This window comes from Puma concolor, chromosome E3, assembly GCF_028749965.1.
Source record: "Puma concolor isolate L17-30 chromosome E3, mPumCon1.1.hap2, whole genome shotgun sequence".
NCBI lineage: Eukaryota > Metazoa > Chordata > Mammalia > Carnivora > Felidae > Puma > Puma concolor.
This window is the reverse complement of record NC_141682.1, coordinates 23,414,795-23,435,271: the sequence shown is the minus strand read 5'-3', so window position 1 is coordinate 23,435,271 and position 20,477 is coordinate 23,414,795. Positions and strand designations below refer to the sequence as shown.

The 20,477-nt window shown below is 44.4% G+C and overlaps 1 protein-coding gene and 1 pseudogene across 3 annotated transcripts in view; one reads left to right on the top strand and one right to left on the bottom strand.

Moving 5' to 3' along the window:
* CACNG3 (calcium voltage-gated channel auxiliary subunit gamma 3) overlaps positions 1-20,477 on the top strand; it is an 85,130-nt gene that overhangs the window by 17,275 nt on the left and 47,378 nt on the right. The window lies entirely within an intron of this gene.
* On the bottom strand, positions 10,958-11,056 carry LOC112853366 (U6 spliceosomal RNA; annotated as a pseudogene).

Below are 20,477 nucleotides of genomic sequence, written 5' to 3'. Positions count from 1 at the left end.
TTCAAAATCATGCCATATATTTATCTGCATTGCACTGTGCTTTTTGGTACAGTTTTCATTTTTCTTAGAGTTTCTGAGTGACTCAAAGCGTTTCTTAACAGGTTATTTCAGAGCAAAATTGTGCTTTTTAAATATAAGTCCTGTGGTGGAGGAAAGAACCTTCTGGAAAAGCCATTACCTACGCCCCTCCTTTTTTTCTGCTTTCCTAGTATAGTGTAGTAGTTAAGAGCTCACCTCTACAGTCAGGTTGCTTGGGCTCACATCCCTAGGTCAACAGTGTATAACAGTGCACGACAGTATACCAATGTTACTTAACCTTTCTGTGTCTCTTTCCTCATCTGTAAAATGGAGGTTCTTACTGTACCACCCAGAGGTTGCTATGGGTATTTGATGAGCGAATATCTGTACAACACATAGAACAGTGTCTGGCACTGGGCAATGTCTGCCCATGTTCGTAGTTCTGTCCACAGCAAGGAACTCTCCAGGCCATGGTTACCACTATTCTGCTAGTCCCCTCACCCTCACAAATCTTCGCATCTTTGCTTTCTAGGAGCAAAGCCAGTGATACAGCTGACGGAGATCCTACCAAGGAATCAGATTCATGGTCTCTAGTGACACATCTTTAATTTTTTTTAATGTTGTATTAATTTTTGAGAGAGAGAGAGAGAGAGAGAGAGAGAGAGGCAGCATATAAGCAGGGGAGGGGCAGAGAGAGAGGGAGACACAGAATTCGAAGAAGGCTCCAGGCTCTGAGCTGTCAGCACAGAACCCAACTAGTGATCTTAAGCCAGGTTCTTTTCATACTGGTTGATGAGGTGGTCAAAATTTTAAGAAATGTGTATTTTAGAATGTCCCCCAGATAAGCCACACTGAGGAACCATTAGTTCCATTAGAACCTTGATAAATAACAATAGCAGGTGCATACTGAGTGTTTACATGCATTATCTCACTTAGTTCTCTCAAGGGCCCCCATGGGGTATTATTATACCCATTTTACTGATGAACAAGGGGAACTCAGCATAGTAACTTCCAAAGTCTCACAGCTAGTGAGTGGTAGAGGTGGGATTCAACCCTGAGTCTTTCAAATCTGACAACTGAGATCCTTAACACTGTTGTGATAGTTCAGTGTTCTCAGAGAATGTGTTATTAACTCCAGCGGCTAAGGAAGGCCTCCCAAGACCATTTCATGGCCGCGAGTCTTCAAGGTCAAGACTATCTCAGAGCAATAATTAGATGTGATCCGCCTTTTTCATTGTGTTGACATTTGCACCAATGATGCCAAAGCCAACAGTGGGTGACACTACTGGAACCTGAGCTCGAATAAAGGCAGTAGCACCCATCCACACTAGCTGTCACTGTGTTTATCACCATCGCTAACTCACAGTGCAAGAAAACACTAGTGTCCCTTCAAAGTGTCCTTATTAAATTTTATGAAATCTCAAGCCTTACATGTAACAGCATGGGAAGCACACAAAAGCTCTTCATTGGCAAGCCAGGCTACACTGCTGGTCTCCAGCAAAGGCATTTGTGCAACTGAGTTGTGTGCTGAGTTAGCTGCTTTTTTTTCCCATGAAACACCACATTCACTTGAAAGAATGACTGACAGGCAAATGATGGTTATTTGGTCTTGGATATTTGGCAGACATTTTCTTGAAAATGAGCTAAGTGATCCTGTCACTTCGAGGAAAGCCACTGATGGCATTTGTTGCCAAGGGTAAAATTCAAGATTTCAAATGAAAATTACAATTTTGCTTGTATCTGCCCCTGTGAGTGAATGTGATTTTTTTTTATATTGTGTCAAGAAATGTGCCAAATTTGGAAGACCCGTGTAACTCAGTGAACCGATATTTCTCAAAGGACCAATGCATCATGTTAAAAATTATTTCTGGGGGTGCCCAGCTGGCTCACTTGGTAGGACACATGACTCTTGATCTCTCAGGGTCATGAGTTCAAGCCCCATATTGGGCATGGAGCCTACTTAAAAAATTATCCCTGGGTAAAAAAAAGATTTGGTCAAAATACAGGATTAGAACAAAGATTTTAGTGGGTAAGAACATGAAAAGTTAATTAATATGGTTTCAGATTCCACATAGTCACCAGCCTTTAAGAAATCAGTTCTTGTTGAGTTTTGGTGTCGTATCAAAGAAGAATATCCACAATCATGTCTGAAGGCTATTCAGATACTCGTGTGTTTCCCAACCACATATTTGTGTGAAGCTGCGTTTTCTTCCTGTGCTTCGACCAAAACATTTGGCAGCAGGTCAAATACAGAAGTAGATACGAGAACCTGTCTTCTATTAAGCCAGACATTAAAGAGATTTGCAAAAATGTAAAAACAAACAGCACTCCTCTACTTTTTGGGGGGAGGGAGGGTGGTAAATATCGCTATTTTCCATAGAAATATGTTGTTTGTATTAACATGAGGTCGAGTTTAATATTTGGAAAACGAATTTTAAAATAAATATTTCTAAATTCTCTGAGTTTTATTTTCTGAAACAGGAAATACTGGTAAATATAACCCACGTTAACAGCAGCTCAGTAATTTGCACAAATAGAAAGGGGTCCTGAGATCAAAAACGTGGAGAATGGCTGCTACAGCTGTTACTTTAATTTTGTTGACAAACTTCCAGTGGCTGAGGAGAGAACCTGAAGGAACCATTTTCGTACTTCCTTCAGAAGATTTCCTTCTAGTTGTGCCTTATCTTCCCCACTGGGAGATGAAACAGTCCCCTTGGCGCGTTCCAGTCTCTCTGCTCTGAGTTCTCTTTGGCTGCAGCTAAGCTCCACCATTGTTGCACCACCACTGGGATGTAAGAGGCAACGTGAGGTTCCAGCAAGCACTGAAAGCAATGTCTTTGATTAAAATGCAACCCTGCTGGTAGAACGCCCGACAGGGCCTGGAGGATTCATTGCGCCTTGTGTCTTTGTTCAGGAACACCAACAAAGCTCAGCCACGACTCCACAGAGAGCTGGAGGCTCAGGATCTGTTGAGAGACACCTTACATGTGAGACAAAGCAAAGCACAGGAAAACAGAGCTGAGTCCTCAGGTTTTTAGCGGATGGGGGCTTAAATGTATAAACAGTCTACCTTCTACCTATAATTAAAGGACCCTGTGCGTGAAGATGGAGAGTTTAGGGGAGGGAGGGTGCTGCCAGGCCTCCAGAGAACAGACATTGCTCCTGGCCCGTCCCAGTGCTGGGCCCTGGGAAGCAAAGTGAAATGCAGAATCAAAGGGTATTGTGGATGCTTCCAGGAATGTCTGTTCCTGCTGGTTTGCTGTTTGGCCAGCCCTGCATCCATCCCCCCCCCCCCCCCCCCCCGCCTTCTGATAACAGTATTCTAATCTACTTTGGGGGCTGCCCCATCGCTCTATCATTCTTTCCTCTCTGTCCATGTGGCACCAACCCCGGCCTGGCTCTCAGGATGAGCATGTGACCCAGGAATAATCTTGAAGATTATCATAAGGTATCAAGAGTTTATGCCAAGGCAGTGGTTCTCAACAGGGGGTGGTTTTGCCCCTTGGGGACATTAGTAATGTCCAGTGACATTTTTGGTTGTCACGACTTAGGTAGGGGTGTAGGCAAGCACTGGCAGGTGCTGGGTGAGGCCAGGGATGATTTCTAAACATCTTGCAATGCACAAGACAGTTCTCACAGCAAAGAGCTTTCCAATCCCCAGTGTCAACAGTGGCAACTGGGGTTGAGACACCTGACTGAAAGAAAGATAATGAGAAGCCATTGAAAGGTTTGGAGCAGAGGAGTGATGTGGTCTGAACTGACATTTTTTTTTTTTTTTAAGTATGGTCAGGTGCTATGTGGAAACAGATTTTAGAGATTTAAAAGGAAAGCAGAGAGATTAAGCCATGGGGCTATTACAACAACCCCAGTAAGAGAAGACTTTAGAAGCTTGATCTGGAAATGCATACTTAGAAATTGTCAGTGGCAAAATGTGAAAATACATTTGTGAAAAAAATTTCACATTTTGGGTGTGAAAAATAAGAGAACGGAACCAAAGACAAAGCCTTTCAAGCGACCGTGTATAGAAGTGAAATAATAATGACAATATCTAACACTGCTTGAGAATTTATGTGCCAGCTACTATGCTAAGTAATTTATGTGATCACATTTGACCCTTTTAACAATGCTTATCGTCCTCATTTTACAAATAAGACAACATAGGAATGGAGAGGTTAAGTAAGTGGCCCAAAGTCACACTCCTAGTTATTATCTGAGACAGAGTTTGAACTCACAACAACACGATTCCGTGGTTTTTCCTTTTAACCACCAAGCTGCTTCCTCCCTGGGCTGAGAAGAATCTTCCAAAATAAAAATTACAGGGGCGCCTGGGTGGCTCCGTCATCTCAGATCATGATGTTGCAGTTCGTGGGTTCGAGCCCCACATCGGGCTCTGTGCTGACAACTCAGAGCCCAGATCAGATTCTGTGTCTCCCTTCCTCTCTCTCTCCTTATCCCCCGTTTGTGCTCTGTCTCTCAAAAATAAATAAACATTTATTTTTTTAAATTTTTTTTAATGTTTATTTATTTTTGGGAGACAGAGAGAGAGTGTGAGCGGGGGAGGGGCAGAGAGAGAGAGAAAGACACAGAATCTGAAGAGGCTCCAGGCTCTGAGCTGTCAGCACAAAGCCCGATGCGGGGCTCGAACTCACAAGCTGTGAGATCATGACCTGAGCCGAAGTCAGGCGCCCAACCGACTGAGCCACCCAGGCATCCGAAAATAAATAAACATTTAAAAAGAACTAAGAAAAATGACAATTCTCTTAAGAGCTGAAGGAGGAAGGGGAGTTACAGAGATGAAGGAATAAGGTGGTTGTTCCAGACAGAAGGAACAGCAGGCACAGAGGTCTCAGGGCTAGGGAGAGTATGGACTGATAGGGAAGCCTAAGCATTCAGTAGTGGCTAGAGGCAGGTGTAAATTCACAGGTGGGGTGAATCCCGAGAATAGCAGGAGCCATTCCGATCTGTGGAAGGTATGTTAAGTTTATCCTGAGAGCAAAGGAGCCCTTTGGAACATTTACAATGTAAGTTTAAAAATCTGATATGATAAGGTTTTCATTTTTGAGGCTCATTCTGGCTGCAGTGTGGACAATCAATGGGAAGAAGAATATCTGAAGGCCAGTTCAAAGTCCTTCGTGCAGGGGCGCCTGAGGTAGGTAGCTCAGTTGATTAAGAGTCTGACTCTTGATTTCAGCTCAGGTCATGATCTCACAGTTCATGGGGTCAAGCCCCACATCGGACTCTGCATTGATACTGTGGAGTCTGCTCAGTTTTCTTGCTCTCCCTCTCTCTCTCTGCCCCTCCCCACCCCTCAAAACAAATAAAAATTAAAAAAAAAGGTCCTTCATGCAATAATCCAGGTTCAGTGATGGATTTCCCCATTGGGAAGTGGCAGTGGTGACAGAGACATTGGCTATCGCTTTGGGAGATGCTTAAAAGCTGGAATCAACAGAATTCCCTGTTGAACATCAAGGACAAGGGAAAACAAGGTCAGGGGACTCCTACGTTTCTAGCTTTAACCTCTGCATGGATGGCGAGGCCTTCTATTGATGGAAAGTTTGTAGGGGAGCTGGTAATTAGGTTTTGAACATGACGAATTTACAGCTTCCCATCTAACGTTCGAGTGGGGGTGTTAAGAGGGCCACTGGATGCACTAATGCTGAACTCAGAAGGGATGTTTTATCTAATTTCTTCCCCATATTCATCCTGTATTTTTTGATCAGGAAACACTCAAACACGGACATTCCAACCCCTGCTAATTCTATCACAGGCAGCCAGCGAAAGGTTATTAGATGAGGTGCCATGTGACAGAGTAACTGATGTTAAAAGTCTGAATGCAACCCCAGGAGGTCATTGCCAGTCTAATTGGGCACAGATAGAGTTTACCGGGTCATGGAAAGCAAGTCGTGTGTAACCATTGTTTCAGCCCTTTATCCTTTCAATTCTGATTTATCATCCGGTTTTGGGTGAACATTAAAGAATCTATTCATAAATGGTGACCTTTTGAAATTTGAAATGATGGTCTCAGCTAATTTCCATTCCAGCCCTGGGGCTGCTGCTTGAAGGTCATGAGCTTGAAGCTCCGAACTTGTCCCTAGTCTGTGCTCTCAACCAGTATTTGGAAAAGGGCAGTGTCGTCTTCATCCTTAAAAGTGCCCATCATTTGGATGAAGGATCGTCATTCATAATACTGTGACCACACACTGAGGATGAAAAATGTACTAAGTGCCGAGTTTGTGTTAACAGCAAGACCCAACTGTTCTGGCGAATTTGGGAACATATTGTCTGAGCTCATAACAGGATAATAATACTGTTGTATCGTATAGAATTCATTCAATTGTAAGTGACAGAAAACCCAATTCTAATGGACTTAAGAAAAAAGAGACAGACAGACAGACATTCAGAGGGATCTCTGTTGGCTCACATAAGTGGATAGTAAAGGGATGGCTTCACACAGGGATCAAACTCACAAGTACAGAATTACTCTTACCATTCTCTTCTCTCTTCCTCTCTGTTGACTTCGGTTCATAGTAGCACAGGAGTGGGGCTTTGTAAACTGTCCCCGCATGCCCCGAGGGCAAGGAGAGACCCAAGAAAGAGGCAGACCACTACAGATTGGAAGGTGGTAGTTTTAATAGGCAAGAGAACTTATATACAAGGCTTGTCTTGAGCCGGCCGCAAGACAAATTATTCTCTTCATTGCCCGCCAGAATCGTAAAAGTTTACTTAGAGGCCTTATAACTGGGTTCAGTCACATTTTCAGTCCAGAAGGTCTCAACACCACCTTACCCTCTCAAGGTTATGTCCTTGAAAATGGCTTCCACTGTGGGGACAGTGAGCAGAGCATACATTCCAAAGGGGGGGGTGGGGGTGGGGATGGGGGTGTGAGGAGCCTCCAATTGCCTGGGTCCAATTCATAAGTCAACTGGCAGCCACATCCTCTCAATGACCTCCTCCAACAATGAGAGACTCACGGATACAATATGTATGAGAACAGCTCTCAGGGTTAGATTCTTCTATGCTTGAATCCAGCATTAGTGTAGGAGTGTCTTTTGCAGCAGGTACAAGCCTCATTTCATTTCATAGGCTCTGATTAGGTCACATGTCCATTACTGACCCAATCACTGTAGACCAGAGGTCCCACGGGGCTGATTGGCTCAGGCCCAGTCTTTTAACCTTGGAGTAGGAGAGGCATAGATCCCCAGAGATAATTATGATGATAAACAACAAACATTATTGATTAGCTAGTACATGTTGGGCACTGTTCTAAGTGGTATGCTTCCTGTAACAACACTTTGAGTTATCCACTGTTGTTATCACCCTTCTAATGATGAGGAAAGCCAAAATACAGTGAGGTTAACTAAACTGCCCAAGGACCCACAGCTGGTAAATGACAAAACCAACGTACAAACAGCCTTTCCAGAGACCCACAGATGGGAAGTGATGGAGCCCCAGTGCAAATTAAGGCAGCCTCTAAGCACAGCCTGGGCTTTTAACCCTAAATAAGGATCAGGTCACCAGATGTCTACCTTCACTCAATGCTTTACGACTACAGAGCTTTCATCCATGACTTCATTTTTCCTCCCAACTTTAGTAACGACACAAGACTTGGGAGCATTATCCTCATTTTCTGGTGAGAAAATTGAGGTTCAGGCTGAGTGGTTTGCCCCAAGTCAAACATCAAGTAAACAGAGGAACAAGAACTGAAACCCCACTCCCATCCTTTCTGACCCTGCAATAATGGAGCCTAAGAGCTTAATAAATGTTTGGGAAACCACAAAGGCCTGGAAACTCGTATTGGGCTCATAGCAAGCTAATCCTGAAGGCTTTATACCCCTCTCCCGCCTCCATGCTACTTTCCTCCTGTGTTTGTTGTAAGCAGTAGGAAAATACCAAGTACTTGGACACAAAGTTGCCCTAGATATTTAAACTGCAAATTACACTATTTATGAATTACGAAATAGTTCATCCACATGGAGTTGAATTATGACCTTTATCTTTTGTTAAACGCACGCATACACACACACATACTAGAACTGTATCTGTTTCTGGATTTTCTATTCTTTTCTTTTAATCTATATATATTTTTTTTTAAATTTTTTTTTCAACGTTTATTTATTTTTGGGACAGAGAGAGACAGAGCATGAATGGGGGAGGGGCAGAGAGAGAGGGAGACACAGAATCGGAAACGGGCTCCAGGCTCTGAGCCATCAGCCCAGAGCCCGACGCGGGGCTCGAACTCCCGGACTGCGAGATCGTGACCTGGCTGAAGTCGGACGCTTAACCGACTGCGCCACCCAGGCGCCCCAATATATTTTTATTTCTGAGGCTCTATCACTCTGTTGTTTGAACTAATATAGCTTCATGAGACCCTTAATACCAGAAGGTCATGTTCTCCCTTACCATGCTTCTTTATCAACATCTTCTTAGTTCTAACGTTTTGATTTTCCCTGTGAATTTTCTGACCATTCTATCAAGTTGCCAGGAAAACTGGGATATTAATAAAAATTTAATTAATAGACTTATTTGGGCACAATTGACCTCTTTCAAACATCGAGCCTTCCTCCATTTAAAAACATAATATATATCCCATTTATTAATGTTTTCTTTTATGTATTTTAGAGAAGTTCCATTTTCCTCATTCAAGCCTGTATGTTGATTGGGCACATTGTTTGTAGGTAGGTTTTATATTTTTGGTTACTAACGTTAACGGGTGGTGTTCTCCAAGATATTTTCTAAGTGGTTAGTATTACTAATATGAAGAAGCTAGTGATCAGTAATTATCTATTTGTAAGTTGCTTGAACTTGGTTAGCGGTGCTGTCTGCAATGTAATTAATTTAATTTGGTTTTTCAGGTAAACAATCATATCATCTGCAAATAGTAGATAGAACTTTTTCTCCCCCTGCTGTTTTTCCTTTGAGGCTTAGAGAATAGTCAAGGCTTAGTTAGAGGCTTAGTTAAGTAGTGGTGATGCTCAAAGGTCACCTTGCCCTGCTCCTAACTGTAATTGTAATGCTTTGCAGACTGTGTTTCTCAAAGTGTGGTTGCAGATTTGGATATAAATCATAGAATTTGTACAAAGCTGGTAATCTGCCTTTTAGCAGACTCCTAGGGGTGATTCCTGCTCCCCCTAAAGTGAACAGCTAGCTGCTCCAGGGTTTCACCGAGAAGCCTGGCATCTGCTATTGGCGTAAAGTGTTTTTTTTATCATGCTCTGGAGTTTCTGTCACTATGTAGCTAAGTAAGAATTTTAATTGGGCATGAAGGTTTCCATTTTTGGGTATCTATTGACATGGCTAGCTTTCTCTCCTTTGGCTGGCTAATAGGCGAAGTTAGTGCCTTTCATATTAGCCAACTATCTTTCATTCCTGTGATAAATCTGTTTGAGACATACTTAATTTTTCATAATGCTGAAATAGATTTGCTAATATGTATGTAGGGTTTTTCTCTGTATTTGTCAATGAAATTTGCCTTTTTGTGTGCTCCTGGTGTCAAGTTTTGGAATCAGAGTGGTAGTAGCTTGATAAAATGATTTTCTATGCTGTGACGTAGATTCTGCAGCATGGAAATTTTCATGTAAAACCTTCTGGGCCTGGGGCTTTTTTGAAAGTAGTTCTTTGACAACTTCTCTCATGTCTTGTCTATATTGGGCCTTTTTCTGGAGTCATTTTGTTGTCTAGAAAATCATTTGCTTCATAGAAACGTATAAATGTTTTAGTACAGAGTTGAACAGTGTGATTGCTTACAGTTTATTTTCTTTCAAATCTGTCTTACTTCCCCCTCTATTTTCTCATTTATCTCCAACTGCATTAATAGTTGGCGTTGTTTCTCCCAAGACCGTGCCATTAAGTTGTCTTTCAGTCTTTGGTTTTAGGCTTATGAGTCTTTATCTCTTTCTGGTATGTTATGTATTTTTTAAGAAGCTGGGAAAAGCTGTTGGAAGGCAGCTAGCCAAATGCCATTTTGAGCAACACGTTTTTGCCCTCGGGACTTTTTAACCCAGATTTAAATTTGCTCCTTGTTCAGGTTGGTGTGTGTTAATGTGAACAGGTCCTTTTAGGGGTCCTAACTGTCATCCAGCAAAGCCACTAGACCTCCCAGCTAAGTGTCATCTTCCAGGGTGATTGATCAGCTTTGCCACTTCAATTTTTCACAGTCATCAGTCACTGAAAAGGAAACATTGAAGAACACAGCTCTGTGGTAGGGAATTAGCTAAGCATGATCGCCATCAGGAGGTTTGTCTGAGTGGAAACTCACTTCGAGGTCAATGGGCTCCCTGGAAAGCCAGATCCCATAACATTGGCTGAGTAAATGCTCACTCATGTATTTCACACTTACTGAGGACTTCCTCTGGGTAAGGGTGGCACTGAGCAGGTCTGAGACCAGCAAAGCTGAAAAGGTGTGACCCCTTCCCTCAAGGACTTGGGAGTGTCAAGAAAAGCCCATTTTATGTGATCACCTATAGCACAAGCTTGTCTCAGTCAGTAGAGCGTGTGGCTCTTGCTGTTGGCATCCTGAGTTTGAGCCCCACCTTGAGTGTAGAGATTACTTAGATAAAATTATAAGAGTAACATTTGTTTACTCTAAGCAGTGAAACCATCTAAAAATAGAAAGAGAAGTAATAATATGCCCTGCCCGACTCCCACTCTGTCCCCTCCCTACCTCACTCCAAAGTGACCAATGTCAACAGCTAGATGTGTTTCCTCTGTATCTTCACTCTCGAAACGCATACATACATGCACATGGTGGGGGAGCGGCATTGTTTGATTTTTAAAATTGAATCCACACTGGAGATACCGGTCTGCCACTTGCTTTTTTCCCTCAATACATCGTAGATATTCCTCCAGGTTTATAGGCACTGATCTGACTCAATCTTTTTAATGGTTGCATAATATTCCACAGACTGGAATCCCTTCAGTGTATTCAACCTTTTCCCTGTCGATGAATATCCACCTTGTTTCCGTGTCATCCTTGCGCAGGGCCATGCTAATCTTCTCTGTATCGTTCCAATTTTAGTATATGTGCTGCCGAAGCGAGCACTGTCCACCTTGTTTCCAATTTTGTTTTGTTTTGTCTCACTTTCAGTCATTTTTACACATGTGTCCTTATATGCTGGTGCTTTTGTTTTTGTAGGTTAGATTACCAAAAATGAGATTGCTAAGTCAGTAGAGGTATGGGGTTATGATTTTAATAGATATGGACAGGTTATTATCCTGAAAGATTGTAGCAAGGGGGTGGTTATCAGGAAAATGTCTTAATTATTAAAAGATACCCCCCACATACACACACACACATACATTCAAAGATTTTGCAGTGAAAGGAGACCACCTAGAATGGGCTGGAAGCACAAATATGAGCTCTGAGTTTCAGTTGTCCCTGGCACCCTCTGTTGCCACCACCATGCCCGCCCCCAGGGGGCACTGTTCTGAAAACAATAAAAACAGCAAAGCCATTTATTGAGTGATCACTTCACAGAAATGGAAACCGGGGACTTAGAAAGTTTAAGCCACTTACTCAAGGTCACCCATCCAGTAGGTAGCATAGCTGGGATATGATTCCCGTTCTGTTTGGCTCCAAACCTGGGCTCTTAACCACTGTGTGGGATTTCTTCCAAGGATGCCATTGCTGGGGCTGTTTCATCAGAGCCCCAACAGTGACACAAACTCTGCTATTTGCCTTGAACAGTGGCAGGGGCCAAGCCCTGCCTCCTGCTGTGAAGGAGGAGTACTCCTCTATAAGGTATTTAAAGTGATCTTGACCTCTGAGTAGGGCCTTCCTTATTCAAAGGAAACTGAGTGAGCTCCCAGGACACTAGGAGCATACTTGTTTTCCCCTGCACACAAATCAGAAACCATTTTTCTTCTCCCTCCCCTTCTGTCTTTTTCTTCCTCAAAACAAAGAACTGAAGCAATTAAGAGAAATGGAAACCCTTGGTTTCACCTCTACCCATTCTCTCCTGGAAGCCATGGTAGTCATGATAATCATGGTTAAAAGTGTAGACTCTGGACTCAGAATGACCTGTTTGGAAACCACTTTGTTTTCCTTGAGCAAATGCCTTGAGACTCTCTAACCTCTTGGTCTCCCCGGAAACATAACCATTCTACTCAGCTTTTGTCTTACCTATTAGAGGATCATCTCCTGGAGGACAGGTCAATGTCCATGCCTCTTGGTTCACAGGTGCTGAGGGAACCTGCATTGAACGATAAATATTGATTCTTAATAACCAAATTCAGTGATGTTTTAAAGTAAGGTTGAAGGTAATATGGAGAAGAAAAATTAATTCACATTTCCTGAGCATCTATGTGCTGGGCACTGTGCTGGAAGTTAATAAACATTAACTCAACTCTGAAGTAGACATAATTATTTCCATTTTTACAGAGGAGAAAAATGAAATTTAGCAGGTCAAACTTGCTAGGATTGCAGAGCTAGAAATGATGGTGATGGTGATGATGGTGATGATGATGATGGTGGTGATGATGATAATGATGATGATGATGATGGTGATAAGGGTGGTGGTGATGGTGATGATGGTGATGGTGGTGGTGATGATGATGTAGTAATGGTGATGATGGTGATGGTGGTGGCAATAGCTATTGTTTACTGAACATATGCTGTGAGTAGGCATGATGCCAAGAGACTTCTTTGTATTCTCTCATTTAATCCTCATGAAAACCCAACAGGGAAGCCCTATTATTATGCCCAAGGTCCTAAAAGATTAAATGACTTGTTACAGACACTCAGTCAGTTGAGGGTTGGGGCTGGGATTTGAACCCAGGTTATTCTGATTCCTTAGAAGCATCTTTTTACTTTGGTAGTGAAGGCCTTGGTGGCAGTTACTCAAATTTAAACATTCAGCGTTTTGGACCACTCCCAAATGGAGTGTCAGGCAGCTATACAGAAGGCCAGGACTTTGGAAGAAGAAACCAGATTCCATCTCTGCCTGTCTTCATCTCTTCATCTTTTGGGCTCTGTGGGCAACACTTTCATTGCAAGATTCTGCATCCTGTCTCGTGGTCACACATACCGTCTGTGCTTGGCACAGCCGGCTGTCTCCATGGAACATCTGTGGCTCACTACTACTGTGAGTGATTCTATTTTCCACACATCTCCAGCTCGTTAGAAAGCAAGGCTCCTATTTGTTGGTGGATGTTTGCAATCTGAATCTGAAACACTGCAAAATGATGATTGAGCTGATTCACACTGGGGAAGAGTCTGTGACACATAACACACACACACACACACACACACACACACACACACACAAGACACCTAATTAGTGAGGACTGAGCTGCCACCTGATCCAATAAGTGCAGTAACTTTGTCCACTAAGAGGCCATCTGGCTCCTGGTGACAGTTGCTGAGCCGGGAGCTTTTCATGCAGTGATGGTGGTCCTCCCTGGCCAGGGCCACACTCCACATGTCCTCTGGGCCACCCGACCAGCTGAGGTGTCAGTATTTTAAAGAAACTCTTTGTCACCAAAGGTAGCAAGAAAGCTGAAATAAACAACATCCACCCCAGCAGACCCAGGGGTCTGCAGAGAGGAAAGAGCTTTCCCCTCTCCTCCTCTATGAATATGCCTTAGAACTTCCTCAACATTCCTCCCAGATTTTCCACTTCTGGTCTTTAGCCAAATGCAATCTTTAAAAATACACATTTGGCAAGAATCTGCAAAAAAATCCCTTCAGATTGTTATGTGATGGTGGGGAAAAGACACATTTTTTTTAACTCTAAAAAAAGCACCTTAGCATTTGTAGGCTTTTATAATTCTGAAACAGCTGAAATGCTAAAACTTTCAAGTTGGCAGGATTGAAACTGAAATCTGCAAAGCCGGTTCAATTTGACAAGAGTGGGAGCCTTGCATTTCAGAGGGTTTTGATGAGCCCGTGGGCCTGAGCCATCAACACAATGGGTGGCCACCCACTCACAGGGAGCCCTTCGTGCCTGGGTCCCAGTCTCCCCTCTAGCTACCTGCAGAGCTCACTCTAAGAGACGCTCCTGGCTCCTTCCATTGCCCCGGTAGCTGCTGGTAGCTTAGCAGAGTGGGCAAGGATTCAGCCTGTGGAGCCCGATCACCTGGGTTTGCAGTCCTGATTCTACCACCTGTAAACTAGGGGACCCTATTCAAGTTACTTAATTCTTCTGTGCCTCGGTTTCCTCAACTGTGAAATGGGGCTATAATATTTAATATATTTGTCGATTGATACCCATCTTGCTCCAGAAAAGAGTTAAGGGGGCTTTAATTACACAAAATAAGAAAAGATGGGTCCAATTTTTAAAATTGGACTAAAGGAAAAAAGGGACTGGACAGAGCCAAGAATGAGAGTGAATTGCACCGGACAATGAACTACATTCTTGCTAAGGGTGGTTCATAAAGCCGCCTGTGAACCAAGCTTCCTCGCAGTCCCTTGTCTAGGGGAAACCTGGTCAACCGCACACTCACAGTGCTCAGAATACAGGAGAACCCGGTGGCCAAGCAGACCTGCAGTCAAGCCGACCTGACTCTCCAACAGGCTCCGTGTTTTGTCCTTGAGCAAATTGCTTAATCTCTTGGAGTCTGAGTTTCTTTACATGGACTGGGGATAAAACTGTAGTCATGAGGTTATTTTGAGGGCAAAATAAAATATTATATATGAAGTGTTTAGCACAGCACCAGCCACATAGTATGTGTTTGATAAATAGTTGCTAGAATAAATAAGTTTTAGAATTTATAGACACATCCCACTCTCCTTGGTACCAAGATCAGATAAGAACATTTTCTTTCCTAAGTGGATGATGTTTCATGTCACAAAACAGAGTATTCTCGACACGGCTGATGGCAAAGTCCCCAAAGCCACAGAGCACAGTGCTCTGTGTTGAAGTCCCGTCTGGCTCTGCCATTAAGTGGCTGTGTGACCTTGGGCACACTGCTTCACTTTTCCGGTACACAGGTACCCATCTGTAAATGGGCAAAGTAATACTACCTCCCTTGGGCACCTGGGGGGCTCAGTCGGTTAAGCGTCCGACTTCGGCTCAGGTCATGATCTCTTGGTCCGTGGGTTCACACCCCGCGTCAGGCTCTGTGCTGACAGCCCGGAGCCTGGAGCCTGCTTCAGATTCTGTCTCCCTCTCTCTCTGCCTCTCTCTCTCTCTCAAAAATAATAAATATTAAAAACATTTTTAAAAATAGTACCTCCCTTCTAGGGTTGTTATGGAAATTAAATGAGATAATAATTGATAGAGCCCTTGGCCAAGTGTTTGTGTATCGTTCTCACTCAGTGACCGTGCTGGCATTGTGGACGTTCACAGCACTGAGTGATCCAGCACTAGTCCGGCTTGATCCAGAGGGATACTCAGAATACCTGGGAGATGGGTGAAACCTTTGCCAAATACCCTCCTCTCAGTGGTACTTCTGTACTTTCGGCGACCACCTTGTAACAATGCACTTGAAGAATGCGCTCTCTGCCAGGCGTTCAAGGGCAACTATTTTATCTTGCTGACTTAGTACAAACCATTCAGTCCTAAATAATCAAGTGAGGGGTAGAAGCGATATCCTTTAGGAGAAGATGACAAGGGGCCCTATAGGAACCTGGACCAGAATGAAAGGCCAGTATTCTCCTCAGAAAAGTTGTGTTGGCGAAAGCCAGGTACACAGGATTGAGTTATTATCATGGCATAGGGGGTCAGACGTATGCCACAGAAGCATGGCATAGGGGGTCAGACAGTGCTGGGCTCAAGACCTGTTTCTGCCACTTACTGGCTGTGTGACCTGGGACAAGTTACTTAACCTCTCTGTGCCTCAGGTTCATCATCTGTCAACAAAAGGGAAGGGACAATAACAGCACCAACCTCATATGGTTGTGATAAGGATTAAACGGTTTCGCACGTGTAGCATGCATTGAACAGGGATACCGGGTAGAGCCAGCCTAAGTGTTAGCTGTTATTATCACGGTCAATGACAAGGTAAGCACGTGGGGGCGACAGAGGAGACAGGCTCCTGGGCACAGGTGGAGCAGATAGGATAACCGGTACGCGGAGGTGGAAGGCATTCAGGATGAGCAAGGTGGCAGCTAAGTTTAGTGCTGGGAGGGAGGGATTTGAATATGCATGAACTGCCCTCCCGCTGTGCCAAGCAGCTCAATTTTTCAATTGCTCCTCCTGGGGAGTCATGAATGGGGAAACAGAGTCAGCAGGAATCCCCCCTGTGGGGTACAGCCTGTGCCTGTTTTCCCTGTGTTCTGGCTACCAGCTTCCCCAAACCCAAACCCGGTTAGGGGACCACAGAGAGACCTCCCTTCCCTTCGTTAATGAAACTACCTGTTTAGGGGCAGTGGAAAAAATGCGATCTTTAAAAATATACATTTGGGCTGGGCGTTGATTCCGTTTTGACAGAAACAGGGACTGGTTTTGGGTCTCAGCCTGTACACAACCAGAAGTGGGGAAGAGTCCTGGCTGATTTCCTGGCGTCATTCCTGGAGCTGGTATTCTGCCTTGCCCTGCCCTCCCCTCTTCCTCTCTCCCGTCCCCTCTCCCGAGCCTCTCTCTTCTCTGCCCCTCTTCTCTGGTTCCCTCTGTATCTCTCTCCCACAAATCTATATTCAGTTTCTGTCTTCCAAAAAGAAAAAGTGAGTAGGAGGACAAATTGTTTAAAAGCAATGCAGCTATTTTAACAAAATGCTTTTTCCTTTGAGTCAGTCCTAAGAAATTTGGGTACAGTCTAAACCAGAATGAATCAAACAATAATCCTAAAAAATGAAATGGGTTAAGGAAAAGAGCCTAAATTCCCCAGACCAGGATGGGGCACGGGGAAGGCCAGAGAGGACTTGACGCTGGTGTGTTGGGAGAAGAAACCAAACCAAGGTGTTTGATTAGAAGACCGGAAAGCTGGCAGGGAGAAAGTGAAACATTATTTCCGTTGCTTGGATGTCAAGTTTCTTCCATGCTAAACATCTGGCTCTGAAAACGTGTGGGTGATTGTGTAGACCTGGTTTTTCAGATCTTGACCACTCTGGACATGGGTTCTCACCCAAGTCAAGAAAATACCTGTCCCTTGGATTTAAAGATCCTGGAGATGTTGGGAAAATATTTGAAATCTTCGCTGTTAGAAGAGCCAGAATCTTAGTTCTGGACTCCACTCTGCCCCGACTTACTCTGTGCCCCGGAATAAATCAAGCCCTTTGGGGGCCCCATCTTTACAGAACAAGAAGATTAGATGACCTTAGGGTCCCCCAACTCTGTCATACAATCTCTGGTTCTCTTGTTACTCCATTTATCCAGTTGGGAGTGTGGACTTCAGAGCTACCTTGCAGCATTTGAATCTTCCTCTATACCTGACAGCTGTGAATCTGCACAAGAGACTGTGGAACTCTTGGTGTCCTCAGTTTCCTCATCTGCAAAATGGACAATAAGGTTGTTCGCTCCACCTTCTTTTTCCATCCCATTGAAGTGAGTATATCAGAATGCAATCGAGTGAGAACAGAGGCCGCCCTAATATAAAAATAAGAAGCACGTCCCTTGCACATTTCAGAACTTACAGTTACTGATAATAAGATTCTTGTGATACCCTCTACAAGTGATTGAGAAATATTCTCCAACTCGGATCTGGTTCCATTTCGGTTCCAGCCTGCGAAACCTGACCCCCACTGAAGCAAATCTATCTGCCTCGCATCAGTCAACAGATGTTCTGAGTCCCCTGGAAATCACCAAGGGAGATCTAAAGAGGAGAGGTTCTCTCTCACCCCTGACCATGCATCTGGTTCCAGGATCCACACTAGAAACATTATGGGTAGGGAAGAAAAAAAAAACATAAAAACCTTGAATCAAAACCTTTCCAATCCTCTTGCCTCTTATCCCATCCATCTGATTCCCCAGCTTCTTCCTCAGCTGCAGGAATGTGTTTTCATAGAAAACTGTGCATGCCTTATCTCCCTTCTGAGAAAAACTTGCTGCTTCTAAAAAGATCTATTCTTCCCACAAACAGTGTTGTGCACCTGTCGTAGGTCCAGGAGCAGGAAGGCAAATCTAGGTAGTGAAATTGCGTCCTTTTGCTTATCTGAAAACTCTTCGCTTAGAGAGGGCATTGGAGAAGACACCAGGATGTCTGCCCTCCAGGCAGCTGGGCCAGCAATCCCCTTGGCTTAGGAATGAGAAATCCCCTGAATTAGCCGTGTGAAGGGACACAACACCATCCCTGCTGGCAGCAGGGCTTCCTGTGCCAAAGCCACGGGGTTCCCAGCCGCTGTTCATTAATGCTGCCCACAGGCCAAGGGAGAAGTCTGTCTGCTCTGATGGGCAGAAGGTCCAGGTTCCAGGGCACTGGAGGAGATAATTGTCTTCATAGCCAGGAGATGCTTGGCAAGGAGGTCAAGTGACTTTATACACTCCAAAAAAGTCTAGGCAGACGATGGTGATAAAACCATACTGTCCTTAACTTCTGGCAGAACAAACGAAACACATTTTAGAAGCAGCACGCTATAGTAGAAAGAGCAATAGGGGTCTGAGACCTGGAATCTTGCCAACTACGTATGAGTCCTGGTCCGGTTTATCCGGTAAAAATTGGGAAAATGATCCTTGCCCTGCATATTTCATAGGGCTGTTATGAGAATTAAATGAGATACTAGGTGTGAAAGGACTTTGAAAAATGTATGTCATTCATTAATTCACTTGTTCATTCAGATAGACACTGAGTGTGCACTAGGCGCCAGGCACTGGGGATAGAGTGGTGCTAGGTGGTGACTGCCCTCGAGGTGGGGGACAGGGGACTGCCGCCTGAGCCTAGGAATGGTTTCTCAGGAGCGCCCTCCAGAGGCCAGGCCCTAGCAGTCCACCTGCCAGTTCAGCGGGAGGTCCAGTTTCTCTCCTTGGGTCCTTCTAAGTCTCCAGGTTGCTTCCTGGGGTCCAAATGGTCAGTCTATCTTTCTGCAGAGTCTCTGCCTGAACTGGAGCCCAGGGAGATGTGCTCCCTGGAGGCTACAATGTGTCACAACTGCCACCATAGATTCTAGCTTCAGAAAGGATCCCCATTGCCGAGACACCCAGCCTGCCTCCTGGGACAGGAAAATCCCAAATACGTTCTCAAGTTGCTACTCTTGGCGCTGATGGCAGCTAGATCTCAGTATCCAGAGATAGTGCAATTTCTACCCATGCTGCTATAATCCTTTAAGGTGTGAATAAAAAAAGAAGAAAAGGAAAAAGCTGACATTTATTGAGTGATTTAGCGATTTCTGGACTGGGTATTATTCTGAGCATGTTTCACACAATATCTCATTTAATCCTTAAAATAACTCTCAGAGGTGGGGCGCCTGGGTGGTTCAGTCCGTTGAGTGACTGACTCTTGATTTCAGCTCAGGTCGTGATCCCAGGGTCATGGGACAGAGCCCCCAGTGGGCTCCATGCTGAGTGTGGAGCCTGCTTGAGATTTTCTCTCTCTCCCTCTGCCCTTTCCACCACTCACGTGCTCTCTCTCTCTCTCTCTAAAAAACAAAACCAAAAACAACTCTAAGGGGTATTAGGATTAAACCCATTTTACAGGTGAGAAAATTAAGGTTTGGAGAGGTTAAGTAACCTGCTAGGTCACAGCTCTAAGGGACAGCACCAGGATTTTACCTAGAGCCATCACCTCCAGCCACCAAACTCTGCTGGAGCAGCTAAAGAGGAGAATTTTGCAAGAGGTACATCACACCAGAATAAGACATACAGATTTTTTAGATTCAAGTACGAGCCTGCTCTCTGGATGGCAAGGTCAGGAGTGTTCCCATTGTCCATCAATCCGTGACTGTCTTTCCCTTTCGATGACCTCACTTCCGGTCCTATCCTCCCCTGCCCCCCACCCCCACCCCAGGGTGGCTTCCATATTGGGGGCAGGTACACCTTGCCTTCCCGCACCAACAGCTGGGCCAGTTTGCCCTGACAGGGCTCTATAACTTCCCATTTTTGTCTCCTTCCATAAATCTGTCCTCTGAACTTGCAGCTTTCCCAGAACCACACATCAACTGTTTCTCTTGCAGAAAACAAAATTAAACCTCTTCCTCACCAGACACCCAGCTGTGCACAAAAAATTAATCAATTATTTTTGAGATAAGTGCTGCAAAGGACAAGCTCAGGGGGGCTGAGGCAATATTCCTGTTATCTCTGAAGACACTCCTGAACTATCCTCTGGAAAGGGAGGTTGGGCTTGCTGGGGACGCGTGCTCATCCCTGTTTCAAGATCTACAGGCTCCCCTGTGATGCCTCTCTCTCTCTCTCTCTCTCTCTCTCTCTCTCTCTCTCACACACACACACACACACACACACACACACACACACACACATTAAGTGATGATTTTAAAGCATTAACCCTCCTCATTCCTTGGTGTGCATGACAACTACTGTGTCTGAAGAATGAAATTATCTGTAAACCCAGGATTATCAGAATGCCAAGGAAGGGAGGAGGGAGGGGCTGCCCGGTGCCTGCATGAGTCACCAAAGTCCCAAGCAGGTGATGCC